Source organism: Acromyrmex echinatior, chromosome 15 (assembly GCF_024713525.1).
Source record: "Acromyrmex echinatior isolate Ae372 chromosome 15, ASM2471352v2, whole genome shotgun sequence".
NCBI classification, from domain to species: domain Eukaryota; kingdom Metazoa; phylum Arthropoda; class Insecta; order Hymenoptera; family Formicidae; genus Acromyrmex; species Acromyrmex echinatior.
The window spans coordinates 4,282,103-4,303,293 of NC_141866.1; the positions used below are offsets into that span (position 1 = coordinate 4,282,103).

The 21,191-nt window shown below is 33.6% G+C and overlaps 2 protein-coding genes across 9 annotated transcripts in view; one reads left to right on the forward strand and one right to left on the reverse strand.

The window, feature by feature from the left end:
- The window catches only part of Ddr (discoidin domain-containing receptor 2), a 312,832-nt gene extending 310,577 nt beyond the window's left edge, over positions 1-2,255 (reverse strand). For all 4 annotated transcript variants that reach the window (XM_087413785.1, XM_087413783.1, XM_087413781.1 and 1 more), the window contains exons 1-2: positions 1,107-2,255; positions 151-190 (exon numbers count right to left, since the gene is read on the reverse strand). The gene's annotated coding sequence lies outside the window, so the exon portion shown is untranslated. The remainder of the gene's footprint in view (positions 1-150; positions 191-1,106) is intronic.
- Positions 2,203-21,191, forward strand: part of LOC105145040 (discoidin domain-containing receptor 2) — a 184,427-nt gene continuing 165,438 nt past the window's right edge. The window contains exons 1-3 of one of the 5 annotated variants that reach the window (XM_087413788.1): positions 2,203-2,270; positions 4,259-4,341; positions 8,555-8,637. The gene's annotated coding sequence lies outside the window, so the exon portion shown is untranslated. Of the gene's footprint in view, positions 2,271-2,476; positions 2,579-3,346; positions 3,496-4,258; positions 4,342-8,554; positions 8,638-21,191 lie in introns of those variants that run through there. The other 4 variants (XM_087413787.1, XM_087413790.1, XM_087413789.1 and 1 more) reach the window with 4 other exon arrangements.

The following is a 21,191-nucleotide window of genomic DNA, read 5'->3' on the forward strand; positions in this document are numbered from 1 at the left end:
TTTCTTTAAATAAACGTAACAAATGTATATATGTGTGTATATGTAATTATACGTCTTCTATTCCTTCAATTATCGAATTCCAATAACGAATCCTGAATTATACATAAACTCACTCATTTAATCCCATAAATAAATAATCATGTGACTCACCGATACGATGCGCAGCAGCGAAGTTCTGATCGTGATGTAACTGCAAAATACAAATACAAAATACAAATTATAGCAGCAGATAAAATAATGTTTCGAAAAATAATTATGCTTTGTCTGTCACATTTAAAGATACGGCAAATGCAATATGTAAGAATTACTTGAAAAAATTATAAAATAAATAATCTAAATTGTATTTAAAAGTAATACAAAAAAATTAGAGACAGATGACCATCTGGATCAAACATTATTTCAATAAAAAGTAATATTTTTAAAAGTAAAATTTATACTCTAATAGAAACATATGAAAATGTATTATAAAATAATGATAAAAATTTTTTAATATAAATATTTTATGAATTCGAAAATATTTATGTAAAGTTACATTGAGATGCAGACATTAACAGTAAATAAATAAAATATTTATGTTATAAATAATTAGTGAATCTCAATGAAACTTTGCATAAGTCATTTTTAGTACTTAAAATATTTATATTAAAAATTAGATTTTTGTTATTATTTTTAAAATTTTTATTTATAACAATAAAACTAATATCAAATAAAATAAATCTATAAAAATGTATGTGCTCAATAAAAAAAAGAATATTATAAACACAATTTTCATATGTAGTTTGTTTAAAGCGTATATATTAATATACATGTTTTATGCCTTTACAACCTCCTTAATAAAATATAATAATTATATTTTTTGTTTTGGATAAAAATATTAAAGTGATTATAAAATTTCTCTGATTATAAAATTTTTCTTTTTTCTTTTTACTTATTTATAAACTCTTGAATACTGTATATACGTGTGTATGTATGTGTGCTTATATTTCTTTAATTTTTCTTTAAGAAGCATTTACTCATTTCACACAAACTGTTTGGATCGAAATTCAAATAAACGAGAATAAATTGCACAAACAGTAAATACTAGATAAATAATAAATTATATTTACCCCAAGGTTGCTTCGCCGTCACCCGATGCCTCCCAGGCCTCCTCCTCCTCTCAGCTTCCTTCAATGCACACATTCACACACGCACACTCGACACTCGCGAAAACGTGGTTAATTAATCGCGACGATACTTTGCACGGCATTCCCGACATTAAGACACATATACGATGTACATTTCATTACGTTGCCGTCGCGAAAAAGTAAAAAACAGAAATCGCACGAGAAATATGATTCACTCGGCGAACTCGACAGCGAATGAATTTCGAACGACAGGTAGCTTTACAACAATTTACCGATGTATAAACGCGTCACAATGTCTCCGCTCCACATGTCGTAACTTATGGAAATTCAGACACGAAATTATACGATTACGTTATACTAATTATACTTATCATTTCAACGTCGTGACGCCATTCAGAGTACCGACCTGTCTGGTATGTAACGTAAATATTTGAACGCCGCATCCGAACGGCATCACAACCTTACCGCGATATCATCCGACACTGACCGAGTCAAATTTATTAGTTAAATAAGAAAAGTAAAGTAAAATAAGTAAGAATAAAGAAAGTATACTCGCACTCATGAAAAAATACGCGAAAGTGTATCAAGATCGATATGAAAACTCAATATCACTCGCGCGATACGTTTCGTGTGTGTCAACGCCGTGAATGTCGGTGCAACGAGAAGTTGGCTGTGCTCCGTCCGTTGGAAAATTCCATACTGCGCCGCTTCGATTCCCCCCCCCCCCCCTCAAATTCACTCACGTAAGGCTAAACATGATATAAGCGATGCACGTTTTCTGTTTGATAATTGCTTGAATTTTAGTAAATTACTAAAAACTATGCTATATTCTGTGTTGTGCAATTCTAGAAAGCAAGTAATCCAATAAAGCCGGATTTACGCAGAAAGCCGTATCTACGCGAGTCGCAAAATTAAACGCAACGTGTCGTACTTCAGGTCGTATAGACTACAGGATACAACATGAAGTTGGACATATTGAAGTGAGATGAATTTAAATTTCCGCATTCTGCAGTCGGAAATTGTACATCTATCTTGCATTCCTGTGTAGATCCGACTTAAGAAAACGTGCATCGTATGCGCAAGTTTAAGATACGTGTCGAATAGAAAGTGTGAACTGTTCATCTCGATACACTCGCGAATAATCAGGTAATTATAGCCGATTAATTGCGTGAACGATAATTATGGAGAGAGATTGCGTTGTTACGATTACGGAAATTTACGTCGCGGAGCAACGAACTACGTACCAACCTTCTCGAGTCTTGCCGTGCGAATAATAGCGCGGTAACCTTGGTAACCTTGGTAAGTACGCAGCTCGGCACGGCACGCTGTGACGTCACGCCGTGACGTGTTGTTTATGCAAAAACAGGCGAGCGTTGTGCGTTGTACGTTGTACGCCGAGGGTCAAGCGTCGTGCAAATAATCAATTCAAAATAAGTCGTCGTATCAGTTACGAAGTAAGTCAAACAGGTACGAAGGTATACCGTTCTGATTATTCTGATCTATTGTCTCCATTTCACTTCGAGCTCATCACCGTCGTATAAGATAATATTAGAATTTAAAATGATAAAATTAAAATACCGGATTCTATAATTCGAAAGAGAGAACAATAGTGCTCATCTAATAAGTGATATTAAATTATAATTCAGATAGCAAAGATAAGTTGGCATAAAATATTATACCATTTGATTTAAATACAATATATTAATTTTTTTTAAAATTGATATGTAATTGATTACTAAATAAACTAAAGATATCGTTCATAGTTTTTGGAAATCAGAAACTGATGCTTTAAGAAAAAAGAAATTTATGATTTAAAATCACGTTAGAAATAATATATTAATTAAAAAAAAATGTATATGTATCTTTATATAAAGAATATATAGAATATTATTAATCTTTATTTAAGTATGAGAGAATCATTAAACGGAATAGTGAAAATTGAGACATAATTTTGGAATATTCTCACGGGAATAATTACTAAAAATACTTCACGCGAATAATTACTCATTACTTTTAAAAGAATCGCGCGAGTAATATAAGATTGAACAAGCGCCAGAGATGGCAGAAAGCAAAACGCGAAATATACGACGATACCCGTTTGTCAAAATTATATAAAATAATAATTGAATAAACTGTGAATATTTTTCATACGCGACAGTTGGGTACCCTGCGGCGTGACGCGGCGCCCGGGGGAGCGAGGGGGAGCGCAAACTGAAAACTGAAGGGGGAGCGCGCTACGTCATCACTTCGGCATTTGTTTCGCGAGTTTGGAAGGGGACGGCAGTGGTACGAGTCGCTTCGAGTGGCGCATTATTTTACAAAAATTAGATATCTACGGACGCGAATTATGTAAAGGTTGTTCCAAACTAAGGTGTGTAATAAGAAATAGATCAGAAATTATTCAAAATAATAGATTCTAAATAATTCTTTTATCTTTTTATTAAAAATATATATATTTTAAAAAAATATATATTTTAAATATCTTTATTTTTTAAATACAATCGAGCCCCGTATATTAGCATATTGATAATTTGATTTTTTTATATTATGTATAATAAACTAAAATCCAATTAGTATTTCGTCGCGGAATTATTGAAGTAATTTGTTGAATCGATTTTTCTAGAAATCAGCAGTTTAGTTTTAATGGCGCGAGTTATTTATTTTATAATTTCAAATATTTCGTTTAAATAAGCAATATATCAAATAAATAAATTATATTATTGAAAATAATAGGTACTTAACTTTTTATATCATTCTAATTGCGTTAACGTGATAAATTTAATAACTTTCCATACACGAAAACGTTAAATTAAATGATGCTTTTTGTGTAGAGTGAATAAAGGATTATTTAATCTTTTATTTAAAAAAAGGAATTCGATATTTTGCTCATAAAAACGAAATTTTAATAACAGACTTGTTATCTAATCGCTATATAATGTAATAGTATTTATATATAAAAATTGAAAGACTAAAATAACTGAGTAAAAATATTAATTTAATTATTTAAAATTCTACTTTCGATCTTAAAGAATGAATTTTAATGTTTAAATATTTCCGTGTCAATTAATATATAAATTTATATACATATTCAATAAAAATTAATATCTAAATTATATCGTAAAAATTAATTACAGATAACGGTGTGTGTGCAAGTATAGTGTTGTTATGCGTCAAGAGAATCGTATCAACAGCCTATTCAGAATATCTCAACGTATAGGTGAGTACACATCAAACATTGTGTCTTTGTATTTCAAAACTTTGTATATGAGCAAGTTAGTTTATTGTGCGGCTTTCTATTTTATTTTACAAACTTAATATCGTGCAAGTATTATAGATAATTGATAATTCTTTTTCTACATCTTTACAATAATGTTAAATTAAAATAATGATTACCTTTACATTAAATGAATGATAAATCATTAATTTTTTTATTGAAAATTGGAATTTGCTCTTTACAAATGTTTTAATAATTAACTTGTTAATGTTGACTGACTTATAACCATTATATTATAGTTATAACATATGTGATATCTATTTATATGTGAAAAAGAGAAAAACAGCTGAACAGAGAAATCAATGTCTCTAAATTGTGAAAATTTTTAAAAGTTATAAATAATAGAACATATATAACATAAGAGTTATTGATCTTAATAAGTAAACTGTTTGGAATATCATTAATTTTGATCATTTATAATTACATTATTTTTTGCTCAGAATTTGAAATCTTCAGAATTTAATTCATTTTCAAAATACATTATTAAACTCATAATCATGAGACATTGTAAAGTGAATTTAGCTAAACTGCGCCGCACTCAACGCAATAGTCCGCTTAAAACGCGTTTTACCCCAGAAACGTTGACTCAGCTATTTGCAAATTATCCGGGTTCCATTTTATGAAATGGCCAGAGGTATTATATATAATTAGATATATCATAGACTTAAACTTTAATACACATCTTTGGGTTATTCGTGTCCTGCGCATTTTTTTTTTCTTTGAAATACTAAGTCCACCTGATCAAATACCGGTCTTTTTTCTATTTTTAAAAAAGTTTCGCATCTAGAAAACAAATTTTGTGCGTTGTCGGCCTCAATTCGTGCATATCTTTTAACTGGCATAACTCTAAAGTTCTTTTCTGGGTCTCAACATGTGTATAGAGTGTACATTTTTGTAACAAAAAATTTTTATTTTTTTCTTTATTTTCAATTAATTCTCATTTGTATTGCGGAACTATTTCGCAAATTATTTAAAAAAAAAACTTAATCCTAGATCGACATATTTGCACTTAATAAACACGATTTTTGGTATCCTTGTTCTAAATGTTGTCAGTAATATTATATATTATGTTGTGTGTTTGTAATAGTTATAAAGAACATTTGCCTAATAGATTATAAATTTTTTTAACACAATACCAATGTCAAATTTTGTGCCAACAAAACAGCATTTGCGGCAAGTTTTGCTGCATTATTTTATTTTAAAGAAAATTGCTGCTAATAGTCACCATAAGCTTCTACAAGCAAACGGTGATTTTCAGCAGCAGTTTTCTTTAAAATTTGCTGCAAATGTCATTCTGTTGGCACAAAATTTGATATTTTCAATGCAATAAGAATTGTTTACACTGCACTCTAATGTCATATAAATCTTAAAGCTTAATTAAGTACCTAATACTTAGATATGTTACAATCTTAAATTACACAGTACTAGTAACATCTTAGAAAATGATAGAAACTTATTGGATACCAATAAAACTCTGAAACAAAAATGTTTAAAAGAAAAATACAGTTCAGTATCTTAAAATTGACATTCTTAATATTCAGTATCTTAACATTTCAAACTACAAGAAAAAAAATAGTTCAAATGTCGGCTGTCCAAAAAATGTAATTATTGAATAACTTGAAAATGATGTTTTTTTAATATGTATGAATGGCTATACATTGGAGATATATTGCACTTACATTTTAAATAATGCATTTTATTATTGCTATTGTATTAAAAAAACTTATAATTTATTAGGAAAATGTTCTTTATAACATTACAGACAACATAATATATATGATATTACTGATAACATTTAGAACAAAGGTATCAAAAATCTCATTTATTAAGACTAATATGTTGTTTTAGAGTTAAATTCTTTTTTTAATAATTTGCGAAATATTCTCGCAATACAATCAAGAATTAGTTGAAAATAAAGAAAGAAAAAAAATCAAAAAAGTATAGGCTAAGTATAATGATGTAATAGTTAAAAAGCTTCTATGAGCCGAACGCTAGTTTTTAGTTACGCACAATAATTTTATTTTCCAATTCACACATATGATAAAACAAATAAAATATTACGTTTCGACCCGCGTTTTGGGTCTCTTCAGTAGAATTAATATTGAAGAGAACCCAAAACGCAGGTCAAAACGTAATGTTTTATTTATTTTATTATATGTATGAATTGGAAAATAATAAAATTATTGTGCGCAACTAAAAACTAGCGTTCGGCTCACAGCGGCTTTTTAACTATTATTGAAAAAATAAAAAATGTTTTAGTTGCAGAAAATATACATTCTGTACATTCTGTACCTGGGTCATTTGTGATCCAAAGGTGAACTTCATAGTTATGTCAGTTAAAGGATACGTATGAATTGAGGCTGATAACGCACAAAACTTGTTCTCTAGATACCAAACTTTCTTTAGGAATAGAAAAGAGACTGGTATTCGAGTGCTCTTAAAAAAGAAATGCGCAGGGTATGAATGACCCAGAGGTGTATATTAAAGGTTAAAAAAACATTATTTTACACATTAGGTTACATTCAGTAGCTAAATTTTTTGGACAGCCAACATTTATTTTTTTTTTATTATTTAGAATGTTATTAGAATGTCAATTTTAAAATTGAACCATATTTTTCCTTTAAACATTTTTGATTCAGAGTTTTACATTTTTGTACGAAACAGTGCATTTTTCTCATTTTGTTTAACTATATTTAATTATAACAATTTATCTACAATTTGTTATGAATATATACAACTGTACAAATATTTTCTAAAGATATCATCAAAATATAAAAATCATTTAATAATTTGTATACTTGTAAAAATAATGAAAATTAATCCAGAACACAAATGATCGAACGTGTGTAATAAGGGTGTCAAAAAGAAATATATACTAAGAGTTAGAATATCGGATTGTATAATTCGAAAGAAACACTTCTCATCTAGTGGTGTTAAATTGTAATTCGGATATAGTAAATATAAGGTGGGGGGAGGGGGGCGCATAAAATATTATACCATTTGGTTTAAATATAATACATTCATTTTTTTAACAAATTTGATATAGAATTGATTACTAAATTGGATAATTGCGTATGACATTTCCTGCATTATTCTGTAGATACTTACCGTGCATATAATATTTACAATTATAAGTCAGTTTTATATGTTTCATTATTTCCATTCCGAATTAAAATCGAGTGTAAATCAGCAATTACTTATTATCTCATTAAAAGTACATTTTAAATAAATATGGAAATTCTAGATATTCAGATGATTGTATTATATATGTATATAAATTCAAACTTGAGCATTGAAACATGAATTGCTCCAGTTACATGGAATATATGCATTGTGTTTGGGGAGAACTGCATTAATGAGCACACAATTCAACGATGGTTCAGCAAATTTTGTATTGGATAAGGTACATGGAATTTGAGCACATTTGAAAGGACATCGTCTATGAAAGGGCGTTTATCTTATAGTTTTTGAAGATCAGAAACTGACACTATTAAAAAAAAGAAATTTATAATTTAAAATCAGTCAAAAAAAATATATTAATTTAAATAAACAATATATCAAATAAATTATATGTACATTAAAAATAATAGATCCTTAACTTTTTATATATATATAATTAAAAAAAGAGCATAGCAAAGTATTTGGCAAAACGCCACTTATTCGTCGCGATATCATATATTATACTTAAAATTATTATTACAAATTAAAATTCATAAACGTTCCTTAACTTTTTAATAAAATCATTCTAATTGCGTTAACGTGATAGATTTCATAAACGAAATCTTTCTATATACGAAAATATTAAATTAAAAGATTCTTTTTGTGTAGAGTGAATAATGGATTATTTAATTTTTTATTTAAAAAAAGGAATTCGATATTTTGTTCACAAAAGCGAAATTTTAATAATTAACTTGTTTGTCTTATCTAATCGCTATATAATGTAATAGTATTTATATATAAAAATCGGAAGACTAAAATAACTAAAAAAAAAACTCAAATAAATGAAAATATCAATAGAATTAATTAAAATCCTATTTTCGATCTCAAAGAGTGAATTTTAGTGCTTAAATATTTCGGTATGAGTGAATATATGAATTTATATACATATCCAATAAAAAAACTAATATCTAAATTATATCGTAAAAATTAATTACAGATAACGGTGTGTGTACAAGTGTAGTGCTGTCATGCGTCGAGGAATGGTATCAACAGCCTATTCAGAATATCTCAACGTATAAGGTGAGTACACATCGAACATTGTGTCTTTGTATTTCAAAACTTTGTATATGAGCAAGTTAGTTTATAGCACGGCTTTCTATTTTATTTTACAAACTTAATATCGTGCAAGTATTATAATTGATAATTCTTTTTCTACATCTTTACAATAAGTTAAATTAAAATAATAATTATCTTTACATGATTAAAATTATGACTAAAAGTAATCACATTAATTAAATTAAATTATGATTACCTTAAATGAATAATAAATTATTTACTTTTTTATTGAAAATAGGAATTCAGTAATTTGCTCTTTACAAATGTTTTAATAATTAATTTGTCAATGTTGACTTATGACCGTTACATTATAGTTATGTTTTAATAATTAATTTGTCAATATTGACTTATGACCGTTATTATAGTTATGATGTGTAATATGATATCTATTTATTTGTGAAAAAAAGAAAAAGCTGAACAGAGAAAATCAATGTCTCGTCTAAATTGTGAAAATTAGTAGATAATAGAACATGATAATATAAGAATTACTGATTTTACTAAGTAAACTGTTTGGAATATCATTGACTTTGATCATTTATAGTTCGAAATTATTTTTTGCTTAGAATTTGAAATTTTCGAATTTAATTCATTTTCAAAACACATTATTAAACTCTCAATCGTGAAACATTGTGAAGCGAAGCTAGCTAAATCGCGCCGCAGTCACAGTAATAGTCCGCTTAAAACGCGTTTTACCCTAGAAACGTTGACTCAGCTATTTGCAAATTATCCGGCTCCCATTTTGTGGAATAGAGGTATTATTATATATAATTATATACTGAATATATTATATACTGAAACCTTAATACCTGTGGGTCATTCGTGTCCTGCGCATTTCTTTCTTTTGAAATATGAAGAGCGTCTGATCAAATACCGGTCTCTTTTCTATTGCTAAAAAAAAGTTTGGCATTTAGAGAACAAGTTTTGTGCGTTGCCAGTCTCAATTCATGCGTATCTTTTAACTGGCATAACTCCAGAGTTTTTTCCCCTTTGGATCACAAATGACCCAAGGTGTGTAACATTTTCTGTAATTAAAAAATTTTTATTTTTTTTTATTTTTAATTAATTCTCGGTTATATTGTGGGAATATTTCGCGAATTATTAAAAAAAAAATTTAACCTTAAAACAACATATTAGCCCTTAATAAACGCGATTTTTGGTACCTTTGTTCTGAATGTTGTTAATAATATTATATATTATGTTGTCTGTAATGTTATAAACAACATTTTCCTAATAAATTATAACTTGTTTTAACACAATAGCAATAATAAAATCTATTGTTTTAAAATGTAAAAGCAATATATCTTCAATTTATAGCCATTCATGCATATTAAAAAAATATTATTTTTAGGTTATTCAATAACTTAAATTTAATGTTTTTATTTTTATGGAGTAACGGATGTGTACATTAATTTGATTAATATATTATATATCTATAGATGCATATATGCATTAATTTAATAAAATTTATACTAAATATAGATAATGTACAATATGTAGCATTCCATACATCCATTACCTTACCTTAAAATAAATAAATAATAACGGATTAGGAGATTTTTCTCATTTTCGAATCTCTATTTGTAAAAATAATAAAAATTAATCCATACCATGAATGACCGAACGTATATAGTAAATGTGTCCAAAATTAAGGTGTACTAAGAATTAAAGAGGAATATTTGAATTTAGATTTCTATATTTTACGAAGTGCTAATTCTGCATATTAGGACAGACGGCCCTCTTATTTCTTATTTGTCGATGTTTTTGCTCTTTTTCTGCACTGCTTGCGCTTCATGGCGGTTGTTAATAATCGTTAATTTACATCGGACAAAGAAATACGTCAGCGTCGTAACTGCAGAAAAGGGAAAGGTGGCGCACAAGACATTACTCAAATACTCATTAGTACGGTCGAAATAAACGCGCGGTCCTGACTGTTAATTAACGCACGAGACGGCCGCCGTACAGCTTAGTCTCACAGATGCGTAAGGGCTGTCTCTTTCAAGATATTGTGTCGCATGTCGAAAGAACGTCCATGAGATTCGGCTCGGTGTGCGTAAACGCACCAAACAGGCATTACCTGTTTTAATTAGCCACGAGACTAATGCGAAATCGACGTGGCCAATCCGGAATTTCAGCGTACTGTGGTCGCCTTTCCAACTCACAGACAAGAAGATGGAAAAGGCAAAAGGTGCGCGGAACGCAGATGAAGGTGATTTCTGCGAGATAAGAGCGGATATCGTGTCGGAGATTGCGATGCAGCAACTTTTCAAGCGAACGTTTATATTATCGATAATAAGTGTGTCTGTCTGCATTCGAAAGCGTCGGTAGCTTTTAATGTCTTTTTCATTTTCTTGCATTTGTACGTATAAATTCGTTATCTTTTATTTAAATCCAGGATAACGTCAACATCGAAGATTGCGACGTACGGTGTAATCATTTTCATAATTATTAATCTTTTTCGTCTTTTAAACTGAATTCCATTTATAGTCTTGTTTTATCATATGGAAATTATTTTTATGATCATGATTAGTTTTATTACTTTAATAACTGATAAAATGAAGGAGGACTGATGATATTCGCGAATTTCACGTTATGGGTATAATTACTAAGTTATACACAACTGGCAAGCTATCTTTGTGAAAAAGATTTTCTAACGTCATTCACGCCTTTTTAAATGACGGCATTAAGAATCATGAGAAACGTTCTCAAACGCGATTAGCCTGACTGTTAAAATACGAAAAGAAAACATTAATTAGAACGTTGCTTAAACCACTTCCCGGAACTGAGCGATCACAGGTCTGATGCATAACGCCCTCGAAAATTTATGACGGAGAACTTTCTTAACAACCTGTAACTGGTGCTGGTGCGGCTTAAATCAGATTTCAATTGATAATACTTCGTGCGAATCGATGCGAGGGGAACAAGTGAGATCTGGCAATGAAGAATCGTCGTAATTTCTTCCGGATAAGACTACTTACTCACTCTCCGCGATTGCTCCTGATTCAGGAGGAATATCTTGGCGCGAGCGCAGCAGAAAGATCATGGATTTGCGGCAAATGAACTGAAAAGCGGCGGAGTTCCCATGAAACTTAAATATATACCGAGAAATGTCTTTCCATCATGGATAACCCGATCGTTGAGAAAGAGGAGGAAGAAAGGAGCGAAACCACAAAAAGAAGGAGCTTGCGAGCGATGGACAACGCGAATACAGAGAAGTGATAGAAAGGCAACGTGGAAAAAAGGGAAAAAATGAATGCAGATAAAGACGAAGAAGACGAAGCGGTTTGAAAAGCGCGACAATACAGTCGTTCAGACACACGAGATCCTCTCATTAGCGGATCTGCATGTCTCGGTCCTCAATTATCTCATTTCTCTTGACGGTCGCTACTCTGTTTTCTCTTCGAAATTCCAGGTGGACGTCTAATACAATATAACAGAGTTCATTTCGTGCCAATTTACATGTACCGCTGGCTAATTTCACGAAATTGAATTTGTCGCCGCGCCTTTCTTCCAGCACGTGCTCTCCGTTTGTTGGTTTGTCCGTATTCCAATCCAACAAGGATCTGTCGCCTATTCTTGACGATGCACAACGAGCTGGACATACACCGTCCATTGTTCTTGAGTATTTTTCGATCTTCTCTATAATCAGGTCGATTGAACTATGTTCGCCTTTATAAATAAATTTTAATATTTATCTCTATTTCTATTTATATCTTTCTTGGTTTTTACAATCGATATCGCATATATTATTTATGAATTTAAATTGATTGCGAGAGAACGATCCACATTGGGATTTGTACACGAATATTTGTGGTAAACTCGACCTCCGTCGCGAGAAAACGATCGATAAATCAATTGCATGCAAGACCGCAAGCGCGTAGGGCAAGTCTGGGTTCACGTCGCAGAACTCTCGCTGTACTGTAGGTCGCACAATAATATTTCAAACAACAATAACAGCAGATAATATATTTTTATAATTATTTATTAAAATTGTATGCTACAGATAATTATCACAGACTAGATCACAAAACAATACTTCATATATGAAAAAATATGTATTCACACAAATAGCGAAAACAGTTATTATACATATATTTATGTACATATAAATTATATATGTATTATAGGTGGGATATATGTACAGAGTCCGGCAAAATGATCTTCCACATTTTTAAATTATTAAAGATTAAAATGTGGGAGATCATTTTGCCGGACCCTGTATAATATACTAATTACTATTATCAAAGTTTTGTCTACAACAAATGTCTCATACATATATGCCAGACAATATATAATATATAATACCGAAAAATATGATATTTTTTTTTAATTTTGAATTTATTATATTGCATAAAACGATTTGAATTTAAAAAGATTTTATTATATTGCATAAAGCACGATTTATTTGAAAATTAATTTAAAGTTAATTTCGGAAAATTTTTCAAGTCTCAAGAGAAAAGACGTTTAAAGGTATAATAGATCCCTAATTTAGATTGTATTCTAATGAGCTTTTGAAACGCTATTAGGTCGATAGTGCTTGGAAAAAGCTCTCGTAAAATGTTCACAAGGTATCCGCGAAAAGTTACGAATAAAATTTAAGACTCACAACCGTTTCCCACCTGTTTCCACCCTCTCAGAACCTTTTTCCCCCTTCTCATCCGTTCTCTCGTACACTCCTCGGTATTTCACCGGTCGATACAATGCATGGGTCTCGCACTAATGACGTTAAAACGCTGAACAAGGGTGGTAGGACCTGTGATTTCTTCGTTGGTATTTCCGGAAGAAATTTAATTTGCTTAATCGGCGTTGGACTAACGGGATGGGAAATCACCGGCGCAAAGTTTGAACGGAGTTGTACTCTCGAAAGGAGAAAATTCATTGGCGTAACACCGGTTTCTTCTACTACGCGTAAGTCGATCTTCGCAGTCAATATTGCGCAATGTTAAATACATTAGGGAGAAAGTATCACTATCTCTTTAAAAAATCTTCTGACGCATTTTTTTTCATGGATTTAGCTTTCTGTTTGATTGAAATTTCCACTTTCGCGGTTTCGGCTTTCTCCTCGGCCATTGCTCTGACTTCAATTTTTTAAACATTCGCAGTTTGTGTCTTTGCCCCGAATATTTCTGTAACGAGCGAAGCGGGAGGGATTGATTCGGTTTGCGTGACGTTTCAATGCTGGTGTGGTGTCGTTAAAATGTATTGTGAAATTAAATGCGGCGAGCACGTAAAAGCTGTCTGCGCTTAACAAATGACTCACCAAACGAGACAGCAAAAGCAACCGAGACAAGCTATGCTTCTACAGAAACTTTTGAATGCGGTCGGCTATGAATCGGGCAAGACGTCGCTTTACACGCTTAAGAGCAGTCTAAGTACGCGATGATTTTCAGAACTAAACAAACCATAGCATCGTCCCTTTCATTTTATAACAGCTGATAAATTTTCATCTCGTTAGAAAGCATTCTCATTCTCTCATACAAGTATTATGTTTAATAGAAGCGTAATTAAAAGACGTCAAGTTTCTAGTCCTTCACTTATTATTTGCAAGATATTATCATTAAACTCTTGAATTATTACTAGTTACGCAAAATAAATTAATTTTATTGATATTAATTATGAAAAATAATTATAATTTATACTTTACTTGTAAAAATGTCCATGCATTTTTAACTTATTAGTAAATTGAATAAAATAAAAATGTCCACGTGTAATTGAATAATAATAACGTTGTTTTAAATAATCTAAAATTTATAAATAAATTGTCTTTCTTCAGATAAATTTTCTTTCAATGAAATCATAACATAAAGCCGTTCATTATCTAAAGGCAGTGCATTCCCCTTTATTAGGTCGCCACGTTTCGCTCCGGTGAACATTATCCCGTAATAACACGTCAGAAAAGAGCAACGAAATAGTTACGCCCATGGTCGTCGAGCTGACGCGCAAAATGCTTTTCCTTGCGAGGGTATAGAAGAGGGGGTATGAATGGGTCTAAGAAAGCGTCGGCGGAATACAATAATTACTTCACCTCAGATTTACGAGGACCGGGAAATTGAAATTTTCGTGCCACGCCGGGCACAGAGGGGCAATGTGCGCCGTTCGCACGCAGTACAGAACATTTTCAATTATGGCATTATAATTTGTTGCCTCCGTCGTGGTAAAGCTCGAATGCACGGCTGTGCTGCCAGTACGGATTATATTAATTTAATTTCGTCTTCTTTGACCATGTTGGCCGACTCCGTAGACGCGGTCTCTCGCATCGATATGTATATACACGAAAGCTGTATTGCGTCGAGCGTTGCCTTCTCTAAATGTTTATTAAAAATTCATTTCATGTTAAATGTATCAAGAAATGCTTATATAGTTTAAAAGAGAATTCAACGCTTCTCACATTACTTTTTAATTTCATTCACATTCTTAATAATTCTGAAATTACGTGTTACGTTCGATCTTGAACCTGCGAAACAATTCACCTTCGGGGCTCTATCTTTGATCGAATTGTCGCATCGCTCTTGTAAAAAAAAAAGAAAAGAAAAGAAAAGAAGAAGAAAAAAAATAGCTCATAAAAGTAATTAAGCTGAACCGATATTGCCGGCAACTGCTACGAGCCACGTACACTCTCGGACGGCGGAGAGAAAAAAGATTGGAAGGACGGCTCTCTCAGAGGTGAGGGGGGGACTCCGTCGGAGCTTTTGCTAGGGGCGGATGTGGTCGGCGGCTAGGGGTGGTTTGCGCCGGCGGCAGAGGTAGCACGGAAGGCGCAGGGCGCAGACTGGAAAAGGGTGGCTTGGGTAGAACGGGACAGGATGGGTGGGCACGAGGGGGAAACAGGGGTGGGTGGAATGAGCGGCTAGTGTCAACACTCGCTCACTTTGTGAACCCGCCAACTCGCAAACCCGGTAGCGCGATATTAACGTTTCCCCCGCACGTAGCGTCGAAAATCCACCCCGGCCTACCACCTCCTATCGTCGCGCTGCCACCCCTTGCGTCCTCGGAACGCTCGCGACCACGAACGACCACTTAAACAAACATTCCGCGCGTTTTATTTGATATTTTACACATGAGTCGGTCGAAAATGAAATAACTCCGCGCGATACGTTTATTGAACGACGTGCTTCGTTCAGCGTGCTGGCTCGTACATCAACACATAGATACAAACGTACAAACACACACACACACACACACACACACGTCGTTATACGTGCTCGCAACCACAAGCGCCCGGTCTGTATATAGAGTCATCTCAAACAGACGCTTCTCTTTGACGTCGGTACTTCTTTCGCGAATTGTACAGTCCTGAACATAGCGTATGCGATTCGATATCCGGACGCTGCTCCCCGAATGACACGGCAATGCCATGGAGGGAACGGTCGAGTGCATTAGCTTGAAATGTAACGCGCTAGCTATTTGTCTATTGACGCACTAGAACGGCTCTTCGTCGCAAGTAACGCGAGGCAACGAGATGGCGGTTGTTTGCCAAACAGTGAAACGTCTGCTCGTCTGTTTCGTTGCCCTGCTGTCAGGTAACAAACAAATCGATTTACCCGTTGCACCTCGTTGGTCACATCGACGAACGGGTAATACATTCGAGTTTAGAGTGATCGATTTCTTGTTTTAGGAACCATTTTTCTTTGCAGTTGCACATCTCGCTTTATTACCTTCTATATCAGTTTATTTCCCCATACACAAGTAAATTTTTACAAGTTTTATATATAGACGCAATAATAGACTTATTCATAAAGTCGCTGCTGAAACTACACTGTAATATACTCGTAATATTGGTAATAAAATCCGATAACTCGTAAAGTAACTATATTCTTTGTAACCGAAATATAAAGTACCGTCATTCGGTTTGTGATCGAAGTGACATTAATCCTGGATTTTTTATCCGAGATTTAATGGAATTCTATTTGTATGACCGGTAATATTCTGGTATTTAATAATCGGCCGTTCTCTTTTACGCTTTTTTCGTCAGGCGCTGAAGCTTTAAATTCGGATGAGAGAACGCATCGGACGTTATCGACGATCCACGGTGTGTGTGGGTGACGTTACACTTTCATCGCGCCTCCCGATACACGGTATTTGGATAAAAAGCGTAGCACACGGAAAAAGGTGCATACAGTATGCGGGCGTTAGACGGTCAATTTCCGCAGCTTTGATTGGCGGTAGGAAAAGAGGGGAAACGTTATAACACCGTCTGGCATGACGCTGCAACGCGCAGTGCAATTTACTGCAAACGGTCGCGGTTTAAGCCGATGATAAACGATCATGCTTGACCATGAAGGGAACAAAAACAGAATGACTTTCCAACAATTATTATCCGCTTATCAGCGACAAATCATTATACAATGACGAAAGTAAGCAAAGTCAGTAGCATGGAAAATCAGTACATTCTTTGAGTATACCTAAGATACCTAAGATAAATCTTGAAAAAATTATATACCAGGCCTATCCAGTTTTAGCTCTGGAACCAAACACGCGCGCGCGCCATTGAGGCAAAAAGATCAATGTGGATAACATTTCAAGAACTGTAAAATGTTGTTACGCGTCTGAGCGACGCTTATCAACATTTTTTACAATCTTTCTGAAATCTTACATTGATTTTTTTGCATCGATGGCTTTGCATTTTGGGTCCAGCTCAAATCGGACAGGCCTGTTATATGCAAACAAAAAGGAAGCAGGAGATCGAACGCATCTAAACGCATGCGCGCGCGCGCGCACGAGTGTACATCACATTGATGAGTGTCCGAGCTTGCACTCACAGGATCAAAAAAGGAGCCAGCACGAAATTTATTTCCAACCTGTCAAGACGATTCTGCATGCACCGTAGGTGCCTGTCCCGATCATTACCAACGCGCAAAAGGGAGGATTGCCTCGATCAAGGCGAACAGAATGGAAGAGAGGAGAAGAGGGATGTTAAGAGTGTGAGTTCTCGCGTCGGGGTTATCGTTCTTTATTTCTTTTCTCGTTGCTCTTTCCTTCCGTTCTTTCCTTTATAATCCCTCTTCGGTGCGAACGTCGTGAAGGCGAGACACGTGTGCGTGCTCGATATCCGTCGCTCTACCCACGCATTTGCCATGAGTCCATAGGGATCGACGAGCGACGATCCTGATACATGGAAGGGATCCGACAAGACCTTGTTTATTCCCAAGTTGCGACGAATAGCGTATATTTTAGCGAACACCCTAATCGCTAGTTATTAATATTGCATCCACATCCGTGAGGTCCAGAATTATTAGGCATACATTTTCGACTTGGACCCCACGGCTGCATCGTGATAATTGATTGTCGCGGATTCGTCATATCTAGCTTTCCCATCTAACGCGACCTCGGCCATTGTCATAGCATTGTTTCTCCATCTCTCTGTGCACTGTGGGCGGGTCACTACTGTAATTGTTATCCAGTCGGATTATGCGAATATACCAATGGTTCATGGGCTACTATTAAGCTCGCTATTGTATCCCTGTATACTCTATATCCTACAAACTTGTTTGCTAAATATCCGAATATAGTGCAATTAGTTACATGATATATAATGAAAACATGGAGTATTCCTTTTCCAAACGTATTTCTGTTTATAAAAGAAATAAAATTTGTTCCTCAAATTGATTGTGACCGTTTTTGAGATACTTTCGATGAATTGTTAATAATGTAGTAAAGAATTAATAGCGTAAGAAAAATTTCAATTGTTAAAACGATAGATTGTTTATGAAATCGATTACATAATTTATGAAATCGATTACATTCTTAAAATTATATAAAAATTTTAAAATACAAAAAAATTTCTTTGATTTTCTAAAGTAAGAACTATCCTTAGACTCAAATATTATATTGTTTTTATAATCTTGTATAAAAATTTAAATGAATAAATAATAGTAAACTAGAGGTTCAAATAAATATAATAAAAACAAAATAAAAACAATAAAAAGTTATGAACCAAACTGGATTGCGGTGCTACATAATTGTGTACCAATTGTTAAAAAATACATAATCGTTATAAAATAAAATATATATGAACATTTAGTCATCTGCGCAGGGAATAATTTCAATTGATTAAAACAATAATAGAATTCACATTATTATGTCCGGTTATATTAAAATGTCAAAACTGCTCGCAAATCTTATGGCTGATATACGTATGTGTATATGTATGTAAGTGTATAAATCATTATTTTTATAGAACATTAACATATCGTTCAATTTATACTTAGTTATATACAACCATGAGTAATCCATAATTACTCAATTATCACGAGTGCATAAATTGAAGAAAAGCATAATTAATAATTATTATGCTATATTACAGTTTTACAGTCACTTTTCAAACATTTCAACTACTAATTTTGAAAAGTAACTGTAAATGTAATAAAATATAATGTCATAAATCTTCCTGTAACTCGATATTTGATATATCCTCTCTCAGTATCAATAAATTGTTATTTATAGGAAAATGGTAAATATCTCGATTATTATACATCGATCAATGTTCCGTTTAGCGTAACGTGCATGATATCAATTCGCTTTCGATGATCGGCCGTGAGCATCAACGTATATGCCGATAGGAATCATTTATTAATTTTACGATTCGACGATTCACTGCGTTTGGAAGGCAACGTGAGGTATTAATGGTATAACGCCGGCGCACGGGATCATTAATCACATGGGCGATCGACGATCCATTTTTCGCACATGCTAATCGCGGTTTATTAATATTGCATCGATTACTGCCTACCGTCGTACGGCTTACGCGAGGGGAGAATAATCGATGGTCGTTGAATTCGTCATTTGGTTCTGCCTCTATCTGTTATCCGCAGATCCGTAAGGATTATGTGTATGAGCCTTTATACCCCGCGATCGGTCGTTGAATAATCGTGCACATGTGCGCCAGTACTTACGTCTAAGCTGGATATATCTCATACACATTATCCGAACGCTGTATCAACAGAAGTGGCGGAAACTATATGCGAAGATCCTTAAGATAAATTTATTTTCAAGATTGAATTCTCGTGAGATACTCTTAAACTAAGGAAAAAAATCTGCACCTGGCGAAGTTACTACATCTTAGTGTCTTGCCATAGATAGATATATGTACAGTTTATTCCCGCATGATGTTATTCATTTTACATTAGCTGCAAAATAATTCTTACTGATAAACATCTTTAAAATATCTACTAATGTAGCAAATATCTCTCGTGATATAACAAATGCTATTGCAAAGGAAAATGCTTCTCACTCGTTGCGAAAACAAGTAATTAATCAACTTCGCACGCGATATGTCACGAAAGGTCCACTCTGTCTACTTTCTGATACAAAATCGAGACATATGCTCGGTCGCAGGCGACCTCGAACCTGGGCCGGCTCTTTGGATTCGCGCGACCCTTCGTGATTTAATGGATTGGAATGGGCCAAAGGTCGATTACGTAATTGCTGCGAGTACGACGCGGTTCCAGAGAAGAGGAAAGAGAGAGGAGAGAGAGAGATAGGGGAGGGGCAGGGGGAAGGATAGCCGAAACGATATCTCGAACTTTCGCGAGTGCCATGCCCATTTGTCCATGAAGAATAGGACCCCACATTCTGAATCGTACTTCACGAATTGGTTGCTCTGCGCTTACAATAGCAACATCAATTGATCTGAGAGACAATAACGGTTCATCGAAGCCGAATGTAAAAGGCAATCTCGATTTTCGTTTATTTAAACCTCACAATACTCTTAAATTTTACTGTGAAATCTTTCTCTAAACACTTAATATAAAACAATCGTTAAATATTTAAAATTCTGCGATTAAAACTCATTTATCATTCAAAATTTTGTATTTCACCTGGCACAGAAAATACATATTCCCGGTAAAATCATGATTTCTAACATGTATTAAACGAAAGCATGCAGGAGCGAGTATACGGGCGGAGAGAAAATATTTATGATAGTCGATAATATCCGGCTCGAATAAAGACGCAATTTGCATAGAATCAATTTTATCCCGTAAAGCTCCGATTTTGATTATGCGACCAATCGATTCGATAATTGATAAACTGTTATTAGTCCCCCAATATGCTCAGGGGCCGCCTTTCACGCCGCGGACGTGATTTATGAATAATCCTGTCCATAATCGACGCAGAGGGTGGTCTCTAGTGACGAGAAAGCATTAAAAAAATAGCGAAAAAAGTACATACACAAACGCGGCATATTATTTTGTGAACGTGACGTCTTTTAAAATTATGGTACGTAGATGAACGTTGCCTGACCAAGACTTTAGCACAATGTCGCACGGGCATGCTTGAATCTGCGCTAATCGTTGTCATTAATTATTGGATTTATATTGTAGTGTACATTACATTATGTAAGAAAGGCGGCAAGGTACGACGGGCGATCCATCATTCCTAAAGATACGCCTCCTCGATCTGCCGTCACGAATGCATGTATACGTCATGCTACCGCGAGTGTGTGCAGATGGTACTCAAATTTTCATGAAAAGGCTTTATCTTTCGGGCTTTGTATAACTCAGATATTGTATAACTGAAGATTA